Source organism: Anopheles gambiae, chromosome 3, assembly GCF_943734735.2.
Source record: "Anopheles gambiae chromosome 3, idAnoGambNW_F1_1, whole genome shotgun sequence".
Lineage (NCBI taxonomy): Eukaryota > Metazoa > Arthropoda > Insecta > Diptera > Culicidae > Anopheles > Anopheles gambiae.
This window is the reverse complement of record NC_064602.1, coordinates 65420852-65432097: the sequence shown is the minus strand read 5'-3', so window position 1 is coordinate 65432097 and position 11246 is coordinate 65420852.

The following is an 11246-nucleotide window of genomic DNA, read 5'->3' as shown; positions in this document are numbered from 1 at the left end:
AAACGCTTGGTGTCCCACTGACCGTCCTCTTTGGTTAGGCCGCTGGTGAGTCTGACAACACCAGAGGCCAACATCCAGTGGCGCCACGAGGAGGCAGAGGATCGGATTTGGCCACCGTCCCAGCATCGGGCTGTTCCTTCACGGCGCCTTATACTGGGGTGACTTACACGTCACTTTACGAAAGCTGGAACGAAGAGAGAGAGAGAAGAAAAGAAATTAGGTGCTGGTTTAGCAGCCCAACCGGTTCCAATCGAAATGCAAATCGTGCTGCATGGAATGTTGGCGCAGCAGATTCCGGAACATCTTCTTCAGCTCGGTATAGTCCGGCGCGTCACAGAATTCCATCTGCAACGCGTACTCGGTCAACCGCTGAAACTCAGCCGGCAGTCCTCTACACAGCTCGCTGGGCGTAATGCACAACTTCAGAAGCAGTGCCTCGTCCGGATCAAATCGCTCCTCGGTACCATACCACGGTAGGCCACCGCGGAGCAAAAACACCAGCATGTAGGCGAGTGACAAAATGTCATCTCGCCTGCTCGGTGTATACTCCAGATGAGCGAACACTGGTGCAAACTCGATCGTTCCGGCGAACGGGAAAAAACGCATCCTGCGCTATGTGTTCCCCCGTGCGTGGGTGCCGATACGGCTCGGCAAGACCGAAGTCGATCAAGTGCAGCGTCTTGCGGGTCGTTCCGCGACCCAGCAGGACATTGTCCGGCTTCAGGTCGCGGTGAACGTACCCCAGCTCGTGGAATGTTTCCAGCCTGTCGAGCAGTTGCAGCGCTAGCTGCGAAACCGTCTTCAGACCGAAGCGTCCTCCGCACAAGTTCAGTAAGTCCTGCAGTGATGGCCCCAGGCGCTCCAAAACCAGCACGTCGCGTTTGCGATACGTACCGGCGTCGATGAGTCTGGGCCATCCACGGGCCTTCGGCAGCCGCGCATAGATCCGGCGCTCCGTGGCGAGCAGGAGCCGGTCCACCTCTTTGCTGGCCATTTTCATCACCACCGGCTGCTTGGAGCGGGCATGGCTGCCCACCAACACCGTGCCGCAGCCACCAGCATCGAATTCGCCTTCAATCCGATAGGTGGAGAGATTCACCACCATCAAGGACTCCGGCGAACTAGAATTGGGCGCACGTCCTTCTCTAATCGACATGTTCGATTCTCTTTGGCCACCTGCGAAATGTAACTAGAAGCAACAGCAGAATCAATTTTTCGCAAAAACACTCGAAAAAACCGTTAAAAGTGAGAGCGAGCGAAAACACGTCACCTTGCGTTTACTCGTAGTGAGGATATAACCTGATGCATAAGTGTGGTCTACATATATAGCCTTTGGTTGGGTGATGTTCACATGTGTACTACGATCGAAACAGCAACTTGACAGATTACGCATTTTCGGCTGGTAACCATCTAGTTACCTGTGGTGTGTGGGTTTTGGGAACGCATCCAAGTATTGTTACATTTCCAGGTCCGATTTTGGTTCATTTCGTCGTACCGGTGCCCTGACCTGGCGTGGCCTGTGCGAGTTCTGTGCAGATCCTGTGTCGCGTCCTGTGTGCTTCTTTTATTGGGTTTTTCTTTTTTACGGCTTTTTTTTTTGTACGGGTAAAAGTGATGGTTTTCTGGGACAGTGGCGCTCAGCATCGCTCCCTTCATCCTGTAACAACCGGTAGGCATTTGTTTACATCCGTTTACATCCAACAGCCAGCAGCTGTATCACACTCGCCACCGTGCGTCTCCATGAGAATGCGTCAAAGTGGTGGACGCTTTTATCTCCGAAACAGGATCAACATCAAAGCATCAACCGGCGGCAGAAGTTAAAAAAGAACTTATTACCCAGGCTGGATGGACGCAAGCCTTTAAAGTATGAATGCAAAAGTATTGAAAACCTCGCCCGGATTGGAACATAGAGAACTAAAAAAAAACATGAAATTGGTTTGTGAACATTAACATTTAATCGCGTAGCGAAACGTTTACTTTTCTTTTGCAGGGAGAGTCCTCCAAACACGCGGATGTGTGCCTTTGATGGAAACGGTTTATTTCGCCGATTCTAATTACACCTCGTAAAATGGTACCCGTTTTTCGATCGCGATGTCGAGATGCCGCCGAGATGAAGCGTGCGAATTTGCGAATTGCGATGGCGAGAAACCACCCGATTGCGCACGAATCGCGCAGCTCATTCGTCTCCTCAAACACGAACTCAAACACGTTCCAATGTCCAGCGTCATCTATCGGCGAGATTTAGTACTATTCAGAACCGCTGCATCTTTTACTGTCAACCGAAGCTCGGTACTTTGCAGTTTTTGTGGGATCGTCGCAACCGCGCAAGGTGGATGCAATCCGAGATCAGGTGAGGAAGGATAGAGACGAAGACTAAGAAATCATTAATTTATTTGCTATTTTGTCATCTTTATTCCGCATCATCTACGAGACACATGGACACACGCGGACAATTGCAGTAAGTATTGCCTGATTTTGTATCTCTGATGTTTGTTCAATAAAATGAATAAATACAAAAATGCACTTGCCTGAAGGCAAAGAAAGAAAGTTTTCTGTTTCCTATACTTTTTGAAACCAACGGTGTGTAGCGGGTTTAAAATGACACCAAAGTCCCCCCCAACTATGGCGACCCACACGGGTAAAGGGCCTTTTCCAGCACCTGATATTTTTAATCCACCTTGGCAACGCACCCCATCCCGTGCAACGACGGGTTCAACAACTGTCATCGTTTTTTCCCGATTCACTTTACACTTTCCGTGCTCACATGCGCTTTCCGTGCGCGGCCGTGTAGCGGTGGAGTAATTGCGCGATGGGTGTTGTGGATCGTACGTACTGCTGCTGCCGCTGGAATTGTCGTAAGGATGGCTGCTACCGGTGGCATTCGGCCGTCATAGCAGCTGCTCATAGACACCGCTGTGCTGCTGCAGGATGCCCTGGTCCTGGTACGTCGACGCTGCCTTTCCCGCTGCTTGTGTGTTTGGTGGTGCATACTATCTCACCACCCGGTATCGTCACTCCCTGGTGGTGTTTCCCTTTTGTGTCCCGTAAACAGCCCATCCCAACATCGTCCTCACCGCAATCGGTCACCCAGATTGAGGCTCCAGCGGTGGAAGTAGTAGGCGCACGTTCTCCAAGCCGATTGGAATTCTCCAAGCCTGGTTCTCGGTGTATCATCCTCCTGATGTTCCGCTGGCCGATCCTGTAAGTAATCATTCGAACTTGTCAGTGTGGGATAATGAATATTTTATTGTGGCAAACTTAGCTGTTGAAACCGTCGCCGTGAACGACCGCTCTCCCCCGCGTGCAGCAATCTCCAGGCTCCAGGTCAAACGTGAAGCTGAAACGTCTCCTTGCGTTTCACGTTGGCCGTCCACTGCAACTCAAGTGGGGGCCCGGCTGGCCCTTCAATCTGATACTCGCTGCTAGGGTAACTTCAGCGTCAATGATGATCCTTCATCCAGAAATTGCGTGCGTGTCTCGCACTCGCTTGTTCAACGTTTGCACAACCCGGTACACGACACAGGAGAATCTCGATCGACAAGGCTTTGTTACGTGGTTTGCGGCACAGCTTCATCTGCGTTACAGTCTCAACACGCTGCGTGGGAGACATACACGTGGGAGAAACGTTCTCTTTCGCTACACGCATCCAAATCCCGATGTTAATTGAAGTGTTCGATGGCTTTTTCCATCACGAATCACATACCAAAATTCGGTTCATTTTCCGGAGGCCGTTTTCAAATGACAGCCCGTGGCGCGTTCTGCAGAAGGACTTTGACTCCGATTTTGAGTAACGAGTGTTGGTCGTACCTACGCAAATGGTCGTACCAAATTTGGTCTACTAGCCGCGCCCTATCCAACGAGGGATAACAATGGATCCGGGAAGGGGGGAAAAACATTCCCACACCTGTGTGTAAAACGGTGAAAATTTCACACAAAATCACGTTTTTTGACTGGAAGAGTCGACCTGAGTGGTTCCTAGGAGGACACGCTTGTGAGACAAAAGTTTCACAACTTGTACCGACGCGTCTGTCGCTGCCTGATATAGCTTTGTATTAGCTTCCGTTCGAAAGCAATTTGACGTTTTTCCTTCCTGCAGTATGGAACAGAGAGGGCGGGAGGAGGTGCAATACCCCACCGTCGGATAGTATTTGGCGAGAGCTTTCCATCGATGCCCCGCACGCACGCCCTTATATAAGCTCGCGTTCGAAAGCTATGCTCATGTAAAGGTGGCCTATCCAAATTTGTGTTCGTGGATCGGCGTCGGCAGTGGAAAACATCCCCACAATGTACGTTTGAAGTTGATGCTATCCGGCGAGAAAGAGTGGAAAATCGCAATCATTACAAACTCGAAAATTAACTCGTTTTATATAGGCATTTGTACATTTCAATTTATTCCAATGCTATACGTGTATTTTTACATGGCCTCAATCTTACACTAAAATACAATAAATACATATTTATTTTCCTTCAACCCCCCTAGCATCAAATGTACGTGTAGCTCCGTTGAGCAAACGCTTGGTGTCCCACTGACCGTCCTCTTTGGTTAGGCCGCTGGTGAGTCTGACAACACCAGAGGCCAACATCCAGTGGCGCCACGAGGAGGCAGAGGATCGGATTTGGCCACCGTCCCAGCATCGGGCTGTTCCTTCACGGCGCCTTATACTGGGGTGACTTACACGTCACTTTACGAAAGCTGGAACGAAGAGAGAGAGAGAAGAAAAGAAATTAGGTGCTGGTTTAGCAGCCCAACCGGTTCCAATCGAAATGCAAATCGTGCTGCATGGAATGTTGGCGCAGCAGATTCCGGAACATCTTCTTCAGCTCGGTATAGTCCGGCGCGTCACAGAATTCCATCTGCAACGCGTACTCGGTCAACCGCTGAAACTCAGCCGGCAGTCCTCTACACAGCTCGCTGGGCGTAATGCACAACTTCAGAAGCAGTGCCTCGTCCGGATCAAATCGCTCCTCGGTACCATACCACGGTAGGCCACCGCGGAGCAAAAACACCAGCATGTAGGCGAGTGACAAAATGTCATCTCGCCTGCTCGGTGTATACTCCAGATGAGCGAACACTGGTGCAAACTCGATCGTTCCGGCGAACGGGAAAAACGCATCCTGCGCTATGTGTTCCCCCGTGCGTGGGTGCCGATACGGCTCGGCAAGACCGAAGTCGATCATGTGCAGCGTCTTGCGGGTCGTTCCGCGACCCAGCAGGACATTGTCCGGCTTCAGGTCGCGGTGAACGTACCCCAGCTCGTGGAATGTTTCCAGCCTGTCGAGCAGTTGCAGCGCTAGCTGCGAAACCGTCTTCAGACCGAAGCGTCCTCCGCACAAGTTCAGTAAGTCCTGCAGTGATGGCCCCAGGCGCTCCAAAACCAGCACGTCGCGTTTGCGATACGTACCGGCGTCGATGAGTCTGGGCCATCCACGGGCCTTCGGCAGCCGCGCATAGATCCGGCGCTCCGTGGCGAGCAGGAGCCGGTCCACCTCTTTGCTGGCCATTTTCATCACCACCGGCTGCTTGGAGCGGGCATGGCTGCCCACCAACACCGTGCCGCAGCCACCAGCATCGAATTCGCCTTCAATCCGATAGGTGGAGAGATTCACCACCATCAAGGACTCCGGCGAACTAGAATTGGGCGCACGTCCTTCTCTAATCGACATGTTCGATTCTCTTTGGCCACCTGCGAAATGTAACTAGAAGCAACAGCAGAATCAATTTTTCGCAAAAACACTCGAAAAAACCGTTAAAAGTGAGAGCGAGCGAAAACACGTCACCTTGCGTTTACTCGTAGTGAGGATATAACCTGATGCATAAGTGTGGTCTACATATATAGCCTTTGGTTGGGTGATGTTCACATGTGTACTACGATCGAAACAGCAACTTGACAGATTACGCATTTTCGGCTGGTAACCATCTAGTTACCTGTGGTGTGTGGGTTTTGGGAAACGCATCCAAGTATTGTTACATTTCCAGGTCCGATTTTGGTTCATTTCGTCGTACCGGTGCCCTGACCTGGCGTGGCCTGTGCGAGTTCTGTGCAGATCCTGTGTCGCGTCCTGTGTGCTTCTTTTATTGGGTTTTTCTTTTTTACGGCTTTTTTTTTGTACGGGTAAAAGTGATGGTTTTCTGGGACAGTGGCGCTCAGCATCGCTCCCTTCATCCTGTAACAACCGGTAGGCATTTGTTTACATCCGTTTACATCCAACAGCCAGCAGCTGTATCACACTCGCCACCGTGCGTCTCCATGAGAATGCGTCAAAGTGGTGGACGCTTTTATCTCCGAAACAGGATCAACATCAAAGCATCAACCGGCGGCAGAAGTTAAAAAAGAACTTATTACCCAGGCTGGATGGACGCAAGCCTTTAAAGTATGAATGCAAAAGTATTGAAAACCTCGCCCGGATTGGAACATAGAGAACTAAAAAAAAAACATGAAATTGGTTTGTGAACATTAACATTTAATCGCGTAGCGAAAACGTTTACTTTTCTTTTGCAGGGAGAGTCCTCCAAACACGCGGATGTGTGCCTTTGATGGAAACGGTTTATTTCGCCGATTCTAATTACACCTCGTAAAATGGTACCCGTTTTTCGATCGCGATGTCGAGATGCCGCCGAGATGAAGCGTGCGAATTTGCGAATTGCGATGGCGAGAAACCACCCGATTGCGCACGAATCGCGCAGCTCATTCGTCTCCTCAAACACGAACTCAAACACGTTCCAATGTCCAGCGTCATCTATCGGCGAGATTTAGTACTATTCAGAACCGCTGCATCTTTTACTGTCAACCGAAGCTCGGTACTTTGCAGTTTTTGTGGGATCGTCGCAACCGCGCAAGGTGGATGCAATCCGAGATCAGGTGAGGAAGGATAGAGACGAAGACTAAGAAATCATTAATTTATTTGCTATTTTGTCATCTTTATTCCGCATCATCTACGAGACACATGGACACACGCGGACAATTGCAGTAAGTATTGCCTGATTTTGTATCTCTGATGTTTGTTCAATAAAATGAATAAATACAAAAATGCACTTGCCTGAAGGCAAAGAAAGAAAGTTTTCTGTTTCCTATACTTTTTGAAACCAACGGTGTGTAGCGGGTTTAAAATGACACCAAAGTCCCCCCCAACTATGGCGACCCACACGGGTAAAGGGCCTTTTCCAGCACCTGATATTTTTAATCCACCTTGGCAACGCACCCCATCCCGTGCAACGACGGGTTCAACAACTGTCATCGTTTTTTCCCGATTCACTTTACACTTTCCGTGCTCACATGCGCTTTCCGTGCGCGGCCGTGTAGCGGTGGAGTAATTGCGCGATGGGTGTTGTGGATCGTACGTACTGCTGCTGCCGCTGGAATTGTCGTAAGGATGGCTGCTACCGGTGGCATTCGGCCGTCATAGCAGCTGCTCATAGACACCGCTGTGCTGCTGCAGGATGCCCTGGTCCTGGTACGTCGACGCTGCCTTTCCCGCTGCTTGTGTGTTTGGTGGTGCATACTATCTCACCACCCGGTATCGTCACTCCCCTGGTGGTGTTTCCCTTTTGTGTCCCGTAAACAGCCCATCCCAACATCGTCCTCACCGCAATCGGTCACCCAGATTGAGGCTCCAGCGGTGGAAGTAGTAGGCGCACGTTCTCCAAGCCGATTGGAATTCTCCAAGCCTGGTTCTCGGTGTATCATCCTCCTGATGTTCCGCTGGCCGATCCTGTAAGTAATCATTCGAACTTGTCAGTGTGGGATAATGAATATTTTATTGTGGCAAACTTAGCTGTTGAAACCGTCGCCGTGAACGACCGCTCTCCCCCGCGTGCAGCAATCTCCAGGCTCCAGGTCAAACGTGAAGCTGAAACGTCTCCTTGCGTTTCACGTTGGCCGTCCACTGCAACTCAAGTGGGGGCCCGGCTGGCCCTTCAATCTGATACTCGCTGCTAGGGTAACTTCAGCGTCAATGATGATCCTTCATCCAGAAATTGCGTGCGTGTCTCGCACTCGCTTGTTCAACGTTTGCACAACCCGGTACACGACACAGGAGAATCTCGATCGACAAGGCTTTGTTACGTGGTTTGCGGCACAGCTTCATCTGCGTTACAGTCTCAACACGCTGCGTGGGAGACATACACGTGGGAGAAACGTTCTCTTTCGCTACACGCATCCAAATCCCGATGTTAATTGAAGTGTTCGATGGCTTTTTCCATCACGAATCACATACCAAAATTCGGTTCATTTTCCGGAGGCCGTTTTCAAATGACAGCCCGTGGCGCGTTCTGCAGAAGGACTTTGACTCCGATTTTGAGTAACGAGTGTTGGTCGTACCTACGCAAATGGTCGTACCAAATTTGGTCTACTAGCCGCGCCCTATCCAACGAGGGATAACAATGGATCCGGGAAGGGGGGAAAAACATTCCCACACCTGTGTGTAAAACGGTGAAAATTTCACACAAAATCACGTTTTTTGACTGGAAGAGTCGACCTGAGTGGTTCCTAGGAGGACACGCTTGTGAGACAAAAGTTTCACAACTTGTACCGACGCGTCTGTCGCTGCCTGATATAGCTTTGTATTAGCTTCCGTTCGAAAGCAATTTGACGTTTTTCCTTCCTGCAGTATGGAACAGAGAGGGCGGGAGGAGGTGCAATACCCCACCGTCGGATAGTATTTGGCGAGAGCTTTCCATCGATGCCCCGCACGCACGCCCTTATATAAGCTCGCGTTCGAAAGCTATGCTCATGTAAAGGTGGCCTATCCAAATTTGTGTTCGTGGATCGGCGTCGGCAGTGGAAAACATCCCCACAATGTACGTTTGAAGTTGATGCTATCCGGCGAGAAAGAGTGGAAAATCGCAATCATTACAAACTCGAAAATTAACTCGTTTTATATAGGCATTTGTACATTTCAATTTATTCCAATGCTATACGTGTATTTTTACATGGCCTCAATCTTACACTAAAATACAATAAATACATATTTATTTTCCTTCAACCCCCCTAGCATCAAATGTACGTGTAGCTCCGTTGAGCAAACGCTTGGTGTCCCACTGACCGTCCTCTTTGGTTAGGCCGCTGGTGAGTCTGACAACACCAGAGGCCAACATCCAGTGGCGCCACGAGGAGGCAGAGGATCGGATTTGGCCACCGTCCCAGCATCGGGCTGTTCCTTCACGGCGCCTTATACTGGGGTGACTTACACGTCACTTTACGAAAGCTGGAACGAAGAGAGAGAGAGAAGAAAAGAAATTAGGTGCTGGTTTAGCAGCCCAACCGGTTCCAATCGAAATGCAAATCGTGCTGCATGGAATGTTGGCGCAGCAGATTCCGGAACATCTTCTTCAGCTCGGTATAGTCCGGCGCGTCACAGAATTCCATCTGCAACGCGTACTCGGTCAACCGCTGAAACTCAGCCGGCAGTCCTCTACACAGCTCGCTGGGCGTAATGCACAACTTCAGAAGCAGTGCCTCGTCCGGATCAAATCGCTCCTCGGTACCATACCACGGTAGGCCACCGCGGAGCAAAAACACCAGCATGTAGGCGAGTGACAAAATGTCATCTCGCCTGCTCGGTGTATACTCCAGATGAGCGAACACTGGTGCAAACTCGATCGTTCCGGCGAACGGGAAAAACGCATCCTGCGCTATGTGTTCCCCCGTGCGTGGGTGCCGATACGGCTCGGCAAGACCGAAGTCGATCAAGTGCAGCGTCTTGCGGGTCGTTCCGCGACCCAGCAGGACATTGTCCGGCTTCAGGTCGCGGTGAACGTACCCCAGCTCGTGGAATGTTTCCAGCCTGTCGAGCAGTTGCAGCGCTAGCTGCGAAACCGTCTTCAGACCGAAGCGTCCTCCGCACAAGTTCAGTAAGTCCTGCAGTGATGGCCCCAGGCGCTCCAAAACCAGCACGTCGCGTTTGCGATACGTACCGGCGTCGATGAGTCTGGGCCATCCACGGGCCTTCGGCAGCCGCGCATAGATCCGGCGCTCCGTGGCGAGCAGGAGCCGGTCCACCTCTTTGCTGGCCATTTTCATCACCACCGGCTGCTTGGAGCGGGCATGGCTGCCCACCAACACCGTGCCGCAGCCACCAGCATCGAATTCGCCTTCAATCCGATAGGTGGAGAGATTCACCACCATCAAGGACTCCGGCGAACTAGAATTGGGCGCACGTCCTTCTCTAATCGACATGTTCGATTCTCTTTGGCCACCTGCGAAATGTAACTAGAAGCAACAGCAGAATCAATTTTTCGCAAAAACACTCGAAAAAACCGTTAAAAGTGAGAGCGAGCGAAAACACGTCACCTTGCGTTTACTCGTAGTGAGGATATAACCTGATGCATAAGTGTGGTCTACATATATAGCCTTTGGTTGGGTGATGTTCACATGTGTACTACGATCGAAACAGCAACTTGACAGATTACGCATTTTCGGCTGGTAACCATCTAGTTACCTGTGGTGTGTGGGTTTTGGGAAACGCATCCAAGTATTGTTACATTTCCAGGTCCGATTTTGGTTCATTTCGTCGTACCGGTGCCCTGACCTGGCGTGGCCTGTGCGAGTTCTGTGCAGATCCTGTGTCGCGTCCTGTGTGCTTCTTTTATTGGGTTTTTCTTTTTTACGGCTTTTTTTTTGTACGGGTAAAAGTGATGGTTTTCTGGGACAGTGGCGCTCAGCATCGCTCCCTTCATCCTGTAACAACCGGTAGGCATTTGTTTACATCCGTTTACATCCAACAGCCAGCAGCTGTATCACACTCGCCACCGTGCGTCTCCATGAGAATGCGTCAAAGTGGTGGACGCTTTTATCTCCGAAACAGGATCAACATCAAAGCATCAACCGGCGGCAGAAGTTAAAAAAGAACTTATTACCCAGGCTGGATGGACGCAAGCCTTTAAAGTATGAATGCAAAAGTATTGAAAACCTCGCCCGGATTGGAACATAGAGAACTAAAAAAAAACATGAAATTGGTTTGTGAACATTAACATTTAATCGCGTAGCGAAAACGTTTACTTTTCTTTTGCAGGGAGAGTCCTCCAAACACGCGGATGTGTGCCTTTGATGGAAACGGTTTATTTCGCCGATTCTAATTACACCTCGTAAAATGGTACCCGTTTTTCGATCGCGATGTCGAGATGCCGCCGAGATGAAGCGTGCGAATTTGCGAATTGCGATGGCGAGAAACCACCCGATTGCGCACGAATCGCGCAGCTCATTCGTCTCCTCAAACACGAACTCAAACACGTTCCAATGTCCAGCGTC